Genomic DNA, 20,653 nt, shown 5'->3' with positions numbered 1-20,653 from the left:
TTCAAGTGAACTTTTAAAAATCGTGACAGGTAAGCCACCCGTTTGCCGCTCAGACGAATCAACATTCAGCTCACGTCACGGCTTTTAATGCATCCTTTTATACCCGTGCCGTCAGCGGCTTATATCGCACGCAAAATTTTATAAACGCCGCTGTTTGTGCAGCACAATAACTACTTTCATTTCATTGTAAAACCCGTCAAAATTCCAATTAGATGTTTAGAGAGAAAAATACGACTTTCAATTTGCCCAAACAAACCACTCAGTAAGTTAATAAAAAGGCATTATCATCCATCTTGTGCTCTTATTAGATTGTGTATTTATGCATGCTACCCTTTCAAGAGAAACAGGGGCTTCTGGGTAAAACACAAGGAGAGAACATTCAGTCTGTTGAAAAAAATGTGAGTGATAAAAAGAAAGGGATATATTAATATATGATTTTAAAGAGCTTTGAACCAGGTACAGTTTAAATAGTTTCTTAATGTAATCATAGAGCATAAATATACAATAAACACTAGTGTTTCTCTCTGCTAAAATACAGATGTGCTTTAATAAGCATTTTTGTTAGATAGACAAAAAATGAGAGAATTAAAGACTTTAATTTACAAAAGAAAGAACAGACTAATAACCAGACGGTTTCGTTTTAGATTCATATAAATACACTAAAAGCACAATAAATAAACGTAATTATTACAGCTGGTGATTAGAATGCTAATTATATTGCTAATTAGCTTATTGTGATGTATATTGTGAATCAGCCCTTCAGTACGCCCCAGATCACACAGAAACAAAGTCAAAATAGACTTTTGCCCCAATGATAACAGCACTTACGATTAAATTATGCTCGTTTAATATTATCAAATGACTAACCGGTATTAACATTTAAATGACTTATTGGCAAAATATATTCACTGTAGAACAACATCACTATCAGCACTTTTGGTCATAACAATAAGACAGTTACAGTCTTCGAATTTGATTGGACAAGAGCCGTTCCAAGAACGCTAATAGAGGACCAGAACAGCATTAGAACACTTTTTTTGTATCACTCCACCACAGTAACTAGTAAAATTATACTACACCAAAGTTATTGATTGACAGACAAAGTGAATCGCATTGATTATCACAACCATGCTGATATAAAACGTACAAAAGTTTTATAGAGCCATCCCGGAAATTAGGCAAAATGGACAAGTCTTGATTTAGAAGAAAATCTATTATAGAAGTGTCTATTGTCATCTCTCCATCAGAATCTACTAATGTTCTGTAAAAAAATTCACTAAACAAACATAATACTGAAAACATGTCTCACACATAAACATTAACATTTGTTGAATAATTACATCAGAAAATAATAACAAATAAAGGATTTTCCTATAACGCTGGGACCTAGGAGGAAAATGTTATGTTTCATGAACTGGTTTCATCTTGTATTCTTCAAGATTAGTTTTCCATGTAAATTCACTTCAAGTAAAACACAAATAAGTGAAAACCACACGCACAGCGCTAGGAATGGAATGCTTATTGCATGCTTTGTGAGTGCAATGTTTGACATCAAAATATTCACTTCATTATGTTCATGGAAGGAATGATCTGTCATGACACGAAATGTTTTTCACTACATTTTTTGAGCGTGATCTCACAAACAAAACTAAAAAAGAAAAGAAAAAAAGCACACACCCAAAATGTACAGTACAACAGAAAGAAATCATTCTGACTGATGTCCTCCTGTTAAATAATCATAGATGAGGCATTTACGATTACAAATAAGTCTATTAAGAATGATTCATAGAGATTCATTGAAAATAAATTCTATTAATGTATTGAACGAAATATTTATCTAGAGATGGGGGGGATCAAGCGTGTATTGTGATTAGAGGGCTGAGGCATATTAAGGCATTGCAAATCAAAGAATACAAGGGTGTATGTTTGCATTGCCAGGTAACAACCATGTCTAGATCCGTGTTCACCTGTTGCACCACAAAACCTTATCAAGGGTTTTGATGAATGATCAATAAAACAATGAAACAATGTTCATCTTAACAGACGTGACACAAAGTGTGGGTGGCACAAAATACACATTTTTGTTCAATAAGGTAAAGGTCAAAAACACACCACGCCTTTTGATAATACAGATAAGATAATGCATGCAGAATATGAAAAGTTGAGGTTATTAAAGAGAACGTTTATCTCTGTAAATGAAAGAATGAATTTTGGGGATTTCAGCTGATCTGTGAACGACAACAATCTCTTACAACAGCTGCATGTGGCTTAATCGCAGCAATACAGGGAATATGAAACATGCCAACTTTTCATTATCAAATCCAAATGAATAAATACACCAACAATACACCACCTGTCTCCACCTGTGCTATTTTCAACACACTGAAGGAAAAAGTCACGCAGGTTTAAACAGTTTGGTTTGGGAGGCTTGACGTGAGGTGTAAGAAAAACAATGACCTTAAAGTACAACAGTTAAAATCCTGCTGGTTACATTTGAGCTACGTTACATTTTCCTAAATTTGATGTTGTTCCCGCAAAGTTGATGTGTGTAATTTATGCGCCACTAGTGGCACTAAACAGAACTGCAATATCTGAATAAGCTACTAGCTGAGCCTAAAATAACAACATTGGAACAACCAATGGCATGGGTTTGCGCCAAAGCTATCTTTTGATAAGAACTGAGTAAAAATATTACACACTTACCTTACTTCAAATATTTTGGGCAAGTTCACGCACATTCAGAGACAGAAATAGAAGGGATGGATTTCTCCCCAAGCCACATTACATATATTATTGGTGCCTCCCTGATTGTCTACTAACTAACCAGTAAATGTTTTTAATGTTACTTTAGTCAATTGAGTCATTGAGCTCCATGGCACACTGGTGACAAACAAGTTGGTTTCGAGTAAATCTTTTCTGAACGGCAGATCTGAGAGAAGAAGGGATCAAGCTTTATTCTCGCTCCAGATGTAACATGATCATTCGTTCTTTTTATCCATAAATGATTTCAAAGGCTTCCAACGATTATTGCTTTTATTCTGTGGAATAAAACCCAGCTGCTCTCTTTGTAGTGAGTTTGTGTGGGTGTATGAGCTTCTACATGAAGGGGGTTGGGGGGGAAAAACATGACTGTTTTTTAATAAAATTATCTCATTTCATGCTTAACACTCACTCTATAACATATGTATAAATAATATAATATAATATAATATAATATAATATAATATAATATAATATAATATAATATAATATAATATAATATAATATAATATAATATAATATAATATAATATAATATAATATAATATAATATAATATAATATAATATAATATAATATAATATAATATAATAATAAAATATTATATACCTTTTTTATACTTTATATTTCTTAAATATTTGCAAATCCCAGAGACAAACATAAAGGGTGACTAATAAAAATTATTTATTATAAAATTTAAAATCATGAAATATGGAGCTACGAGGTTTCAGAAGGACATCAGTGATATCCAATAATTCTGAGAAATGTCTTTTCTCTCAACTAAAAAGTAGATCGGACGAAGTCACAAAGGTTTAAAACAAAATCCGTGTGAGTAAACAGGAATTAAACAATCCCTTCACCAAACAAACAGCATAAACAAGTTTTATAGTTGCGTGCAGTTGATATTTCAAATGCAACACATCTAGCTGAAAAAACAGATGTGCCATGAATGGGTGTGAATGGGCTCACAGACTTGTTGATTACGCATGCGAGGAGTGCCGCTGTCTTTTATTGGGAAATTTACACCCTTGCTGTGATTTATAGAAATCAGTAGTGCCCACAAAGCAGTAAAACTCTAATTGTTTCTTCCATTTTTAAAGTCTTTCCTCCATTAAGGAATCGGTAGGTAATAAAGAGCATTTTTAATCAACCCTCTCTCGCTGATGGCTTGACGTTTGAACAGTCTCACACCCATTGTACAACGCAAGCTTTTACTCCTGAGAACAATGAGGTTTAAAAAGATTAATAAGGGACTGCCATTCTACATTTGTTTCTATACATGTTTGACTTTATAACCATATCAGTTGGTCAATAATCTGTATAAATTTATTTAGGTCACATTGTACATTTTGTTCAGTCTTATCGATGGGAAATGACTCACAATTTCAAATCAAACTGGAAACCAAAGACAAAATTGCCTGGGAGGTAAGTTACACCCCATCCCAGTACACCACCAATATAGAATGATATAATTCAGTCAAAGAGATAAAACATTAAACACATACACGAAAATCGATCAGTGACAGAACTTCCATACAGTGTGTTCATATGAGGTCACGGTAGTCTGTGGTATGACATGAGAAACTGCATTTTGAAAGAGATACATCACCAAGCCTATAACTATAAGCATGACTGTAGTTTGTACCACTCGAAACGTGACGCACAATTTCCGTGCACGTTCCCTGCATTATAAAAGTAGGTGAATGAAACAGCTTTCTGACCCCACACACCAAATCCGACAGATTGCAGGATTACACCTGGCCCACCTTAGCCCACCCACTGCCATGGCCACTGTAAATCCTGGAACTAGCCGGGGCCCAGGCTCGAGTAATTAATAAAAGACCCATTACATGCCTTGTGGACGTTGTTTGCTATTTCAACACCCCATTTGTGCTACGATTACAGTCATTATCAGTCAGCGCCATTAATTCAGCCAGCGATGCCAGAACTGCATACTAATAAATTGGGCTCTAAAAATTTTTACCTTTCAAGGAGTTGGTGCTGGAGACGGGCCAGGAAGTGCCACTCCTGATTAGGAGTCGTTTCTTGACTCTGAAAGGCCCCTTTGAATTGGGGCTGCTGCATCTTTGGAGATAGTTCACATTTCCCCCCCTGATTATTCCTTCCCCTCCAAAATGAATCTTTATTAAGCTTAAATCCTAAATAAAATGAAATTAGCAGACTGCAAAATATTGCTTTCTTTTCTGCGCATATTCCCTGGTGCCTGCATGCAAATTATAATGCTTATTTATGTAAATGAGGTGTCGTCTTTAATTAGTTTTGCTTGAAGGCATTAAAATACATGTATTCTTTCCCCAAAAAATTATTTGTTTTGTTGCTCTCTTCAGTCGAGTTCAAAATGACTTATTATGCTGACTAAAAAGCTTTATTAATTTCATAGTTTGTTTTTTCTCCCCTGACTTTCAGAGAATTATCTTCTCCTCCCACCGCGCGAGAACAGCGCTTAGCGTTTAGCCTTTAGCTGTGTAATGGAGAAGCTTCCTCTGGCTACGGCTGTTGTGATGTGAATATAAGCTGCTTTGCGAGTCGCTACAGATAACAGACGGCCCTCTCACGGGTCAACAACGCTTTTTAGGCAATATTGTATGTGTGCATATATTAATGTACATCAGTGTTTATTAACCATATATACATTATGGGGTTAAGGTTTTGCCTACCTTGTTGAGATCAAATCTCTTAATAAAGATACAAAATTGCAAAGCATTTCTTTGAGGATTAGGTTTCAAACTTGGTTCTGAAGCGTCGATTACCCATGAGCACCAGGGCCTATTGTGCCGCATGTGCACTGACCGCTATGTGCTGTCCATTGGGCTGGAAAAGAATAACTTCCCCCGGAAAGTCCCCCCGCATTAATGAAAACCGCATGCGTTGTGTCATCAATCAAACGCTAATACCGATGTAAATTCAAATGCATTGTCAGCTCCCACCGCTGGCTTCTAAACCAAGGTGCGATGACCTCTTAAACGACTTTCAGACGGCTTTTGCCTTATTTTAATATTTGTTTAAAAGGATTTTCAGTGTTACTGTAAATCTCCCCCCTGACACCGTTTTTATGCATTTGCACTTGATTTACAGCGCAATGTTGAGTGGCTATCGAGCAGAAACCCGCCGTGAGTCACGGCCAAAGGTGCCGGAACCGACGCAGTCAAACAGAAATACACGCTGTCATACGCGCCGCTCATCTGACACAAAAGGTTAAACAGAAACAGGAGCCGCAAACAACGAGCGTTGGTCAATATTCTATCAATATTCCACGACGGAAGGAAAGGACTGAAATGGCATATTTTATGAAGTTAAACCCCTCGATTCACACACATATAAAGTCTCAAGCTCAAAAACACAGCAACATGATTTATGGTAAGGAAGCTGAGGCCATTATAACGTTTTTATTATTACTGTTCTTTCAAGGCTAATGCTACAATAGATTTTTGCATGATTGATGCCGGCCAGTAAACATCAGGAAGATTCCATTAACTTAGAAGAGAGAAGCTAAATAGCATGTGTTAGATTAGTGCTGCTTCGCTTTTTGATTAAAAATAGAATATCGATATCACATTTTTTTGACTAATTCATGATGCTCGGATCTGACTTCAAAAACGGCAAAGTCATCTGCCAATTCATGCAACTGCTGGTAATTGAGGTCACCATATAAATCATTACATTTCTGGAAGTCACTTCTGAACAATCCTGGGGTTATATGATGACAAAACGGTTCTTCTTGGGGATCTTCCAGTAGATCAAGAGACTTTGAAGTTTTGGTCAAAGCTCAAACAGCGTAAACTACGGTTGCATATTTTTTAAGTTGTAAACGGTTTTGAAGGTGCCGCGTTCTTAGCATAGCATATGAATAAATCCTTATATTTATTTGAACATGTGAATTCATAAAAGGCCCTAAAATCATTTTAGCCAGCCTGTTTTTATAATCTTCAGAACGTTACCCCCAAGACATATCTGACATCACACAAAAAAATCGAAAATGAATATTAAATATTTAGTTTGTTTAAGTTTGCATTATAATGCAAATTGATAATTTCTTACTCGAAAAATCTGACATCATTACTCACCTTCAGGTTGTTCCAAAATCTGTAGGACTCTTTTATACAAAAAAAGGATGTGAATCACTTTCATTTCACGAAAAAACATGCAATGAAAGATACTAATTTCTTTCAGTTTCTAACTTTCTGTATTTGATGCTACACTAAAAAAGACAACTTTGTTTTGGAACAAAACAAAGGTGGTTAAATGATGCTATTTATATGAAGAATAATGAAATAATGGCAATTTACTTTTAAGTACTTCCCCCTTTAATAAATCCTCACAAGAAAATAATAAAATCAATCAAATGAAATTCGTTGACACTTAAAAGAATGTGGTGGCAATATGCTAAAACTTCAATCAGTTTGGAGGAAATTCCACTTCTAATAAGAAGAAACTAGATTGAATTGTTGTCCTCAAAGCCAGAGCGTCAACATCCGTTTGATTCTCCCAACAAATCTGCAAGCAAAATGCTGCTGGCACGTGCCTGATTGGATAATTGATATCTTATGTGCGGCCCTCCCGAGAACGAGACAGTAATGACCCGGGTGAGTGTGGATCTATTGTCTCTATCCCCACTTCTGGTCATCTGCAGAAAAATGAGTTCACAGCGATCACCCCAACACATACCGCCAATTATTTAACCTGTGACCCACACCAGTGAGAACAAGAGAACTCCTGGTACGCAATCAAAAGCATGCACGCCCAAGCCAACAAAACTGTACACGTGTGTGCGAATCTGCCTCTCATATCCCGGCGATACACTGGCGCTGGCGGAAACCGAGCCAACTGATCTTTTGCCTAAAGTGCTAATTTGTGTCACAGCTGTGTGCGCAGAACTGTTATTAACTGAAACCTAAACTGGATTCTGTCTCACAATAACAAGATTCTGCAATAAAAACATGTTTTAAGGTTTGATCTAGGAAAAACAACGTGAGACGTATTTATAGGTTCTTATGGCGTATTTTCCATTTGATCTGTGGAAAAACAAATCTGAACTAAACACCTGGTTATATCGGAGGCTTGCAGTAATAAAACATTTGTAATTAAATTAGACGCCAGTCTGCAAGTGTTTTTATACAAAAATAAAATATGTACCTGCTCGAAAAGAACAGGTAAAATCAATATATTTATAACAAGAAATGAATGAAAAACTACAGTAAACTAACATCAAGTAAATAGGGCTGTCAACATATTTATCACGATTAATCGTATCTAAAATAAAACTTTGTGTTAACATAAAACATGTCTGTGTACTGTGCCTACATTATTTATTTATAAATCTATATACCCAAATATTTAAGAAATATATATTTTTATAATGTAATATATATTTTATTCTGAATGCAATTAAACGCGAGAACTAAGCAATATTTTTCATACATTTTCAGCGGTTTCAATCCTTATAAATGTTAGTTAATGTCAATACAATTATTTATGTTAGTGTGCTAATGTATTCAAAATGTATTATTTAAAACTGAAATCAACATAAACTAAGATGAATAAATGTTGTAGAGGACGTATTGATCATTGTAAGTTAGCTAATGCAATAACTGTTAACAAATACAACCTTACTGTAAATGAAAATTTTACATTAATGTCAAAATGTGTAGACATTATGCATAATTATTGTCTTAAATAACATTTGTTTGTCTTACATTCCTCAAAGACACATTCTGTTACCATGTTTAGATCCCGGACGTCAATAGAGTTTGACATACGGTAACTACTCTGACTGCATTATTCACACCTTTCTAGCTTTTGATCTTGTAATTTAACAAGAAAAACAAGTTCCGCAGGCAAACTGTCAGTCCCAGAAATCAGTATGTTTTTAAAATAAATCTCTGAAAAAGTAAGAATTTGTGCTTGCCTCTACTATAATGCTGTAGGGCTAAGCACTAACGTTCTTTTAAAAAATCTTTCTCATGAAACTGCAACACAAAAGATCTGGATGCACTGCATTTTCCAGCCCATTTCCAAGTGCCTGTTGACATTAAATGCCAAATATTAAAGTCAAAATGGAGACCAAAGGCTTTTTTCATGTGGCCTGCATGGTTAGGCAGCACTATTGGACGTGAAATGTTATCTCTGAAGCCTCATGTTTCACAGCCTGCAGGGCCCATCTCCCCTTGCCGAAGACGTGGACATGCAAGAAATGCTTTCTGTCCCAGAATTTCACAAATGTCCAGTTGAATTCTCATCACTTGTTTGTATGCGTTGAGGCCAATCAATCTAGATGAGAGAATTAAATAAATGAACTCAGTTCAGGGCACGCCAGGAAAGGACCATGTAATCCACTAAAGGGGTGGGAGTTTTTTCTTGCAAAACTAAACGGAATGTCTGACATGAAAGATGTAATTATTCTAATAAAACCGTGCCTGAGACAAACAGTGATATATTCCCTGGGTACACACCAAAGTTAGAATGCATGCCAAGTTTTTTTCTCTGTTCTCTCTCTTGCCAGACACTTCTTCAGTAGGACATGTTCACACCTTCTTTTTGTTTGACACTTGAATTTGTGAAGAAATGTAATTGTGATGTTTTGTGCTTTTAAATATAATTTCGGTGTAATTGCAAAAATAATGAGGAATAATTCAAACACATTGCCTGTCAACTCACACTAGGGTTTGTACATCCTCACAGTGTTTATACTTACGTGCAGAATCAGCCAACAAAACACTTGTACTTGTCTTTACATATTAGGATTAAACAGGAACAATTTTGTTAATGACACACCACCTTAAATTCTAAGCCTGCTTTTAAGTTTTCCGAAAACGGGTTCTTCTGAACTTTCTATAAAGGATGTTAAAGATATTACGGTATATGAGCAATTTATGAGCAATATACATTTTCCGATGCACAGAAGAAAATATCGACCGCCGAATTTGGTATCGAAACCAGACATGCAACATGCAGTTTTAGAGAATTCCCTTTAAATACTTCACGCCTGTCCTCAAAAGCTATTTGAAATCCATATGACATCTATCTACAGTCATTTATCGTATATGTAAGGTTAGAATACAGTTGTTTGTCGGGCTCATTTCAAGCAGCAGGAAGGATGAAGATCCTCGACAACCGCACAGCTTTCATCTTCTCAAAAATCCCTGCTGCCGCACCTTAGCTTTTATTCTTTAAACATCCCCTTATAGGTCCAAACTGCACCGCAAGGAACCTGATACAACTACTGAGAGAAATAAAACAGAAAAAAGTCAACTCCAGGCTAAACTTTAAAAGGAAAGAAATATCACGCTCCATTGATGACAGAAGAAAAACAAAGGACAGTAGGATATGCTCAGGACGCATAAATCCACACAGAGACTGTATACCACACTTGACAGTCTTCAACGTGTCTTTTTATGATTCTTTTATCTTCTTTTAAAGGAAAAGTTTGGCCATTAATGAAAATAATGTCACAATCTTTTAGTTGCCCTCATGTCCTTCCAAACCCACATAGATATAAAAAGACTGTCTTCTGTGGAATACAAAATAAGATATTTTTAAGAATTTGGCACGTTCATGAGTGATATTGTGAACGAATCCTCCATTTAAATCAGATCTTTGCAATCAGTGCATTGACTGAACCCCACTGTTATAATAACCTTCTGATAAAACTACATAAACATCATGTTATATGCTTAAACTGCGTATGTGTGAAAGAAAAGTGATTGCATCACCAGTCAGTCACTTTCTCCTATGGGGAGTAAGCCCTTCAGTGACGTATTCTTCAATGCACCATGGCTGTTTATTTATATTTGTATTTAAAATAACGTAAGTTGAAATTGCATAGTTGTACTGTGGTGCCCAGGCAGCACGGTGCAAATGCTGCCGGTGTGAAAGGACAATGGACACGCACTGACTACACGCTGCTCCTGCTCCACCTATGCACTGCTTACGTGTACGGTGTGAAACGGGTGTCAGCCTGCGTAGTGCTTCGAAAGGGAGGGAAGGGGTGGAGGGAGCCATTGGTTGCAATTCGCAACCTCTCCACTAGATGCCGCTTAATTTCATACGCAGGACCTTTAAAAATCATTTTTGACCACAAGCTGGTGGCTTTGTTTCTTTTCCAAAGGTTAAAACTTTATAAAACTCAGTTTTTTTTCTTGTGGTGAAAACATTCTGTTTGACTCTTGCGCTAAATTCTAAGTAATCTGGTTCATTTGATAGTGAGGATGACAACATTTTCAAATCATGGTGAACCGTCACTTTAAACCTTTCCTTCTTCCTTGACTTTGACAATGACAGTCACTGTCTTTTTGCAAGCAAGCGTGCCAACCAAGCATGTCCCATAACTCTGTGAAGCCCACAAACTCGATGATAACTATATAACTACTCTATTATTACTGCCCACAAAACCGAGGAAATGCAAACTCTTTACACTCACTGTCACACTCCTGGCTTTCCTAGCCACAACAACTTGATAGAAAACAAAACGCCTGTCGGGCCGACGAGTGAGAAGCGTGCTGTTTCTGGAATGGCCTGTGAAAAGTCATAAAAATATTTTCCTTTTTATTTAATGTCGCCCATAACTCATTGCAAGGAAAAGCTAATCAATAGCACCCTAATGAAAACTTGAGCCATATTTTATTTCTCTGCAAAGAAGCCCGGGATCAGCATTTGTTGCCTTGTTGTGTGCAGGGTCTGGCCCGGGGCTGTGAGACAGATGTGCATCACGCCCACAGATACCTTAAATATTTGCTGCCTTCTACCAGAAAAGCTTTATCAACACGGCAGGCAGAAGGATGGAGCATTTCAATGCAGAACGCGCCATTAGAAAAACAACAACCGCAGCAGCGAATCTATATTTCATCATTTCAGCTCACCCGTTGCCACAGTCAATGACTTAATATATGACAGAAGGGAATCAAGTGAAAGGTTATGACTTCTACACTTCAAAATATTCCACCTACATTGAGAACGCGGCTGTCCCGCGCACGCTTTTGTTTCTTTCAAAATCAGCATAAATGCCAATATCTCTCACACCCAATACATCTTCCCAGCTTGCGGCGATGCATCTCTCATTTAACAGAAAAGCCTATTCGCAGCCACTCTTGCATGAGCTTTCCATTTCTTTTCCATAAGAAAATAAACACACTTAAACTTGCAATTATCACATCGTATAAATTGTTTTGGGCATTTGCTCGAATTAATCTACAACAAATCAGCAGAACGGTCAAATTGGACAAGAAGGAATGACATATGGAGACGATACACAGTTGTAGTTATCACCAGCTTCCAATAAGTATAAAACATTCAAGAATTATGCTCTTAAAAGCGCACTTCAACCCAAAGTGACAATTGTGTTGATTTTTTATTCACCTATGTCATTCCTAACCCATATGCCATGTGTTATTTTGGTGGAAAAAAAGAAAAAGTTATTTCTACCTAACTTCCACACAACAAAATATAAATTTCCAAAAATGTAAAAAGACCAAAAAACACACCGTATCACACAGACTAATTTTATGGTGATTTATTTAATAATTGATGCATGTTTGGGGGTCACTTTTGGCGATTAAAAGCTCCTCGTGCCTAAAAATAACTTGTAACGTTAAAATAACTTAAAAATATAAACTTTGTTATTCAAAAGACAAAAAGGTCATACAGATACACAAAGGCCTGAGAGTAAGTACAGTAAATGCCGACAGAATGTTCAGACACATTTTTTGGGTGAACTATTCCTTTAAGAACCATAAAACATTTCCCACAAAACAAAACGACTCCCAATAAAGCTTTGACCTTCTCACAACTTTCCTATCAAATTAATCAAGCCACAACTTTTGACAACGCATCGTCCCGCGCAATAAAACAGTATATTCTTGATCCGTCGCACACTTAAAGTGGTTGCAGAGACGGCATCAGAAAATGGCAACTGCACGCAAAACGTGCAACCAAGCCCGTTCGTTGTGACTGAGACAACAATTATTCATCAAAGGGGAAACTAATAACTCAAAGGTCAAGTCGTAAAAAAACAATATCAGCCCTGTCTCGATGCTCTGTGCATGAGTCACATTACAGTAACCAAAAGAGAGCTCTCTGAACGGCAGCAGATAAACTAACTGTGGAAGGTGCGTGTGTGCATACGCATGCACTAAACCGCATGTATCCGCTCGACCATTACAAGTTACCGCAAGTTCTCACTTAAAACAGCAAATGTATAACATTTATATCCCCTGACAGGTTACCGAAGCAATCAGCTAATACTATACTTCACATTTTCTTCTTTCAAATCATGGGCGCCATTTAGGACTGGCTCTCTTTTAAACGGGTAACCCATTCATGTAGCGTGGGCATGTGGAGAACTGTCCAACAGCGAGACGCCATTTGCATAGATTTGCATTGTCAGAATGCAGTGTGGGGGGGATGCTGACAAGCCACTGACTGCTCTGTGATGCTAAAAGAGTTGACATGCTCTCCTAAACGTCAATCCCATCCCAAACACGCACACACGTGCACGCACACACAGAGCGCTGCTTCAGGGAGAACGCAGGACTCCTCAAGCAGGGAGAACGCAGGACTCCTCAAGCAGCGAGACAAGTGGCATTACAAATTTTTATGCAAGTAAACAGATGTCTGCTCAGATTGTGAAAGAGTGAAGTTTTCAGCGCTTGTGAAAATGCTAGTTAATTATCAGGCTACATTTATAAGGGCACTGTGTCTATAAAATCATAAAAAAACAAATGATTACAAAAGAGACGTGACGTCCTTGTGGCCTAAGTAAATTGAGCACAAACTCAAAGGTTTGAAACTCTTAGTCGAATATCCAGGACGTGAAAGCGAAATCAAACCAGACGCTGGTGTAAAGAGTTCATCCTTTAAATGTTTTCTACAAAATCTACAGAACAAACCTACAGTAAATATAGTGAGACTACTGTCTGAGAGAAAGCCATCTTTAAACCAGGTAATGATATCAAACATTAGGTTAAAGTCAATCTAAAATGACGCAAAAATCTCCCTGCCAGAGATTTTGTGATACTATTTAACCTATGAATACAATTTCATTGCATTAACTCAATTATTAGAATAAAGATGTTGAAGGAATTTAGTCAAATTCAATTGCATACATAATTAGAAAACCGTGTCTCTCATTTTTGAAAACAGACACTCAATTGCTTCATTTCAGCCCATTGATATTCAAATACACGTCAAGCTAAAACATCACAGCAGCGCCTCTAAAGGCCCGCCGCGGGTCGGAGGAACTCGGCCAGTGGTCTGTACTGTAGCGTATGATTGGAGAGCACAAAAAGACTGATGTTTTGTTTTCTCTGATTCTTCATCTCTCTCGGTTTTTTGCTCTGGAGGCTGATGTTTATGCTCTCCCCTCGGGTCATTTGTTTGTAGCACTTCCTGGTCCCGGAGTGGCATGCATAATGCAAGAATGAAAATGTTAACAGTGGCAAATAAAATCGGCAAGGTGCCCCCACAAATCAGGGCAGTTTAGGAGCACATTTAATCATCCGTGCATAGGGGAGGCGCTGCGATTTATTGTGGCATTTCTGAGAAGATCAGGACCCCATTTTTCCAGGGCCTTACCGAGTCATTCGACTTCGGCCCCCTCCCATCGGATTCACATCAGGCAAGATCTTCTGTACCCGCTTGGCCACTGGTGCAAAATTTATGCTGCTCTTTGTAAATGTATACTGTATGTGGTTGCTCCTTTGTGCGTCTTATTAAAGTCACAGGCCACAGAAGGATGAGATTTAAAAATACTGATAAAGATGAGATAAAACTATTGAAATTTATACAATTTATTAGAGTTAAAATCTAGAATAAACTATTCTGGCACAGAGTAAATATAAGTTGTATACAGCTCCAAAGTAACAGCTTAAAGGGACAGTTCACCCAAAAATTTGATAAAACAAAAGAAGATATTCTGAATAACGTTGGTAACCGAACAACATTCGCCCCCACTTCTATTGTATTAACACAAAACCACAGAGAAATTTCTCAAGAAGAAAGAATCATATAGGTTTTATGCGACATGAGGGTTAATACATTTTGACAGATTTGTCCCTTTCAGACAAAACACGTTGAGTCCCAGTTGTGCATCAATCGGGACTTCACAAGTACTGTTCACTCACTCAAAACTCAAGGTATCGGTTCAATAATAAATACATCCCTTCAGAAACACTGACATTTAGTGCAAGATCATTTTTTCAAAGTCCGCTGTACAGTGCTCACAAAGTTACAGTAAGACTGTAACAAGATCAAGTCCCATATTTCCAATGTATCTCCAACTGAAGACACAAGCTTCAGCACCATATGGCGGTGTCAGGAAAATAAATGGCCTAAAATATTCATGTGCGGAGCACACAAGCGATCACAGAAATACCAACACAAGGCCCCTCATGCTTAACCCTGCTAATCAGGACCTCGGGGGGAGTTTGCGGAGAGACAGAGAGAGATACGGATGGCAGCTCCGCGCTAACTGAATTGAAGACCACTTTGGCGTTTTGAGGGAAGTACTGGTAACCGTCTCGAGATCTACAGACGGCCCTCCTCATAGTGATAAAATCGCCAGTGCCTTTCAGCACTTCCTGTGCATGAGACGGTGTAATCAAATGAGCCAAGGCGAGAGCTGCCTGTGCTTTTAGTCCCGCGTCCTGAAGCCCCCATCCACCTTCCCTCCCCCTGATTCCTTACTCTCCACCCCTGAACTGCGCCCGGTGCACTTTGAGTCATCACCAGTGTTTAAGACCAGGGTGAAAACACACACACAAGCTGGTGGCAAGGTTATGGCCAGAAAGACGAGAGGCACTCGTATTCTGCCAAGGCGGCGAAAAACTTGAGGAGGGCTCGGAGACGAGAAGATGCGCTATGCTGACACTGCAGCCATCACCTCGCTGCAGCTGTGAAGACTGATGCGCATGGACAGCGACAGAGAGCCGTGCGCGTCGAGAGGGCCAAATCAAAAAATACAGCTATCACCCTATGGGGCCGAGCAGTCAGTCAACCACGATGTGATAATGCCATGGAATCCGGTTCAGATCAATGTCACATGGGCAAATATTGGCTAGACAAATGATCTTTGCAGGCTAGGGATGGTAATATTTTGCAGTGGAGGGTTTACTCTACTTTGATTTCTTTTTTGACACATTTTTGTAAATGGACTCTCAAATCCTTCTATCAAATTATTGACATATTGTTTCGACAAATTATTGTAAAATTATTGTAATGTTCCATTAGACAAATAAAAAAAAAATCACACTTGTTTTCATTAATAAAACTACATTTTAAAGCAGCTCTTTCATGCCCGATTCAATATATAGAGAAGGAAAACGGATATTTCCCAAAAAACACCATCCCCAAAGACCAAATATGTGACTGCATTTACGCAACACGTAATCGGCCAACACATACAGTACATTAAAGCACTATAGCAGACATGTGTTACAGAACATTCATCCCAGTTTCCAGATTGTAACGTTTGGTAATGACCACAAACCATCCACCCGTTTCCATTATTATGTCATCGTCACAACTATTTTAGAACCAGGAAACTTTTTAATAAAACAAACTAGTAACATGATGTGAAGATTAAGTAAAGGCCACAGACCAGCCCGGGTACATGTGCAAGAGACCAAACATGTCCAAATGAAAAGAAAAAAAGCGACTCACAATCTTCTGCTTGTCTTCAGCTGCATGCATTAAACAATAACTGTATTACGTAAAACATATATTCCAGTTGCCTCTACTAGTGATATCCCCTCCAAATAAATAAATACATCTATCTATATCATTAATATAGCTTATATTTTATCTTATATTTTATTTATATTTCAGTTTTATTGTTCCTGTTGAGTTTCTAATATTGCATATATTGTGAATGGATTACTCTTATTTATTTGACTGCCATCATGTGTGACAGACACCCGAAGAGGGTCACAGTAAACATTAACTACTACTGTAACTAATCCCACCCCAAAATCCCACAGTCCGGCAACAGACATGTTGATGAGAAAGCCATGAAAATTCCATGGCGAGACTTAAAGTTTTGTTACAGAGGACGTATAACTCAACCGCTTCCCTCTAATCTCAGACAGTGCTCCATTATATTAAAGTGATTTCATACTGGTAATCATAACAGAACACTCACAGTCATAACAAACACGTTAAAACCCACAAAGGCGTCTTCAACAGCTCTCATCATTCACGTCGGGCAGCACCACAAAATTTTAAGCATTTCACAGTAAAAGATAAAAGGGCACTTGAAAAGATGTTAAAAGCGCGTTCCATAATGTACAGTACGCCATCAGCGTGATTGTATTACTGACGGGCTGCCTCTCTCATCTACCACCCCAATGTCCCATGACTTATAAAAATCACTGGGTTTTAAACAATGCATCGGGACGAAGAAGCGAAAGAGGATAAGCGAAAAGAAAAAAAGGGTGTCCTAAGTTGTTCCACTGTAGCCGTAAATCAAGTCTAGTTTATTGCCTCTAATAAGTTGATGCAAGGCCATTTTTCTTGTAGCCCATCGTTCAAACATTTAAGACATATTTACAAGGAACTTGTTAAAATATTTAATAATATTTAGTGGCAATTTCAGAGCAGCCCGTCAACGGCGAATTTATGTCCCTTAAGTGTTTAAAAAGGCGATGACATGAATAACAAACTGTCAAATCTGCCTCATTTGCATAGACGGGCTGTAACTCTGATACCTTGAGCGGAAAAAAACTGTTTTTTAACAAAACAAGCCATAAAGACAACACTCAGAGTGAGTGATGGTGCGTAACTTCTCCGCAAAAGTCGCTCGCTAGCGGACAGCGCCTCGCTGCAGATGTTGCCGAGATCGTGTCAGCTAATAAAGGGACATATATCCTTCCCTCCAGGTTATTTATCCTGTGTCTATGACTGCAAGATGGAACATCTCCTATAAAGTGTTTTAATTAATCGCGATAAAAAGCTAATTCCCACCTCGGCTTGACGAGTAAGCCAAACAATCGTTTTACCACAAATCTTCCACAGACGTCAAATACTTTCTCTATAATTTTTGAATAAGTGTGCGTGAGAAAAGTCTTTGAATGAACTCGCATAGCTTTCACTGATATATGAAACAATGATGACCCATTTCAACTATTTTTGGCCAACCATAAAATGGCCAAAAACTCACATCGCTTTAAAGACGTGAGGTGCGCAGACCTCATCCAAATAGACAAAATGGCAGATGATTAAAGGGACAGTTCACCCAAAAATGAAAATTGTGTCACCATTTATTCACCCTCAAGTTGTTCCAAAACTGCATACAATTTTTCTGTTGAACACAAAAATATATTTTGGACACTATGGGAGACTAAACGGTTGGTGCACCATTGACTAGCATAGTAGTTTTCCCTAATATGGAAGTCATAGCCGAGAAAACAATTCGAATACAAACATTCTTCGAAATATCTTTTTGTGGTGAGCGGAACACTCTTTACAGGGAGAGTATAGGTGTATTTCATTTTTAGCTGAACTATTGCTTTAAGAAGTCACAAGTAACCGAAACATGGCGGGCTGCCTTCTGTATATTTGTCCATTTCGATTTCACACACCTGCCATCTACGACACTCTGCCCATCTCTTGCCTAAGTTGGCTTGTATTCTTCGAGTGTGCTATCGAGTCTTCTGACCTGGCATTGGCCCGGCCGGCGTGCAGAGAGAAGGGCCCAGTTGACACTGATTGCAGGGCTCTGAGTAGTCTCTCCCCTGTGTCCTCTCTGCGCAACTCTAATTAATAGCCTATTCATCTTCTCGGATCTGAGTCTGCACGCGCAGTAATATATGGTTAGTTTGGCGAGCAAGCTATTAAAGTGTAATAACCAAGTGCAGGCACTCGATTTGGGAGAGTACTACCTTCTTACCATGGAGGGGGAAACAATTCATTTCTTTGAGGATCCTATGTGGCCAATCACTTCCTTGTATGCTCTGGAGAAAACCTGCAACTCATTTATGGATATGTCTTGGTCAACTTACTGAAAAGTTGATTAGTGGTTGACTAGGTAATTTAGATTGTTGTGGCAAGGTAGGGATAGTTTACCCAAATATGAAAATTCTGTCATCCTGTACTCGCTCAATACTTTGACAGTACCCGTTCATTTCTATCGTACTGCCACAAAACCAATGCGAGTCAATGGGTACCTCCGTTGTTCAGTTCCCAACATTCTTCAAAAGATCTTCTGCTGTTTTTTGCAAAAGAAAGAAAGTTATACAATTTTAAAATGACAAGAGCGTGAGTAAATGATGACAGAGTTGAAGAACGTTCCCTTTAAATCTAGATTTATACAAGATTCATGTAGAATTATTGTTCAAAACTACAAAGTCATGGGTTTGATAGCTCAGCAGTTTTTTTAACTAAAAATGTATTATTTCATGTGTTCCTTTAGAACCAAAACTACGTTCTGCCATATCTATGAGACTCATTTGGGCACCAAAGACTTTTTGCAATCCATCATTAAACAATCCATCTCTAATCTATACTGTCACCCCAGGCGATAGGAATATCACTCAGGCAGCTCAAAAGCAAGTGGGTTACCATCTCCAAACAGTGATCTCCAGTTACCTTTTTATCATTAAAGCTCCCAGCGCCAACCTGAAGGTTAAACGTATTCAATTCCCAGCGAGACCCCGGGCAGACGCAGCGAGGAACTATTAGTGCAAAAATCTGTTGAAATACATCATAATCAAGACCTAAAATATTGTCAAGAAGCATTGTTTCCAGCTTTTAAGGTGAGGAACCGAGCCAACAGGATTAACTGGCATCTGGTATTAGGGCAGTTGATGACAAGAAGGCAAATACCCTGAAAGTACAAATAAGGGGTGTGGTTGATTTATGCCTGATCGTGCAAAGAAAACAATTATTTTAGAATTACATCTCAATATTGTCCCATCTCAGTAGAATTCTCAAATCTGGCAGCTAACCAGTGAGGTAAACAAAATATTGTACAAACATTGACAGAAAATTGGTTGGACTGTAGTCAACCCTCGATGTCAGTTAAAGACTTTTGGACAGTTGCACGCTACTAAATGCAGAAGTTGATACATTTCCAAGCAAAGATATTCGACTGAATGAATACTTGAGCACCTATTGTAAAACTAAAATGTTTTGTTTGTTTACCATGACAGACCTTTCCTTCAACTGCCGTTTATCAGAGGAATAAAAATCACTTGCATGCATAATAATCTGCTTGGTATTTCACGATTATGTGAAAATGATAATTTCTAAATACCCAGGAATCAGCTTGGGATTTTGACTGCCTCTCAAGCAAAACCTTCTAAACCCATTATTCTTTTTGCTAGAACTAATAACGTTTTTGTCTCTGCAGCTTAAGAGACTAATTTACTAGTTTTTTTGGAGGATAGCCCAGATGGAAAAATAAGTACCCCTTAAAGACCCCATTCCCTCCTCTTCCCACAGATTTAAGCCCCTTATTAATTAAACTTTCACCACGTCAGGGGTTTTTATTAAAAACGATAAAGTCTACTGCCCCTTAAACAATTCCTTTGTATTGTTTAAGAGAGTGAAAAACCTAAAAGGTTTTAGTTTAACACCATCGGTTGTGGTCTACAGACTGAAACGTTGTAAAACACTTATAAGATGAGGTCTTCCATATCAGAAACCTACAGAAACAGTTCAATTTTTGGGTGAACCATCACTTTAAAGACCCACTGAAGTGCATTGAAATCTGCAGCCCTGTTCAACGCTGCCCTTTTAAAAAAATAAATTTTGAAGGATGTAGGACAGCAAAAAGTTCTGGGGTACTTTTGACTACAATTGTTTTTTGGTATGAGAGTCAACGGAGGGCAAAATCTATCTGGTTATAAGCATTCTTCCAAATATCTTTCTCTGTGTTCATCAGAACAA

General features: G+C 38.0%; 1 protein-coding gene across 2 annotated transcripts in view; it reads right to left on the bottom strand.

The window, feature by feature from the left end:
• The window catches only part of casz1 (castor zinc finger 1), a 168,143-nt gene that overhangs the window by 136,182 nt on the left and 11,308 nt on the right, over nt 1-20,653 (bottom strand). The gene's annotated exons all lie outside the window — the stretch shown is intronic.

Source organism: Barbatula barbatula (assembly GCF_947034865.1).
Source record: "Barbatula barbatula genome assembly, chromosome: 17".
NCBI classification, from domain to species: Eukaryota; Metazoa; Chordata; class Actinopteri; order Cypriniformes; family Nemacheilidae; genus Barbatula; species Barbatula barbatula.
This window is presented reverse-complemented; position numbering and strand designations above follow the sequence as displayed.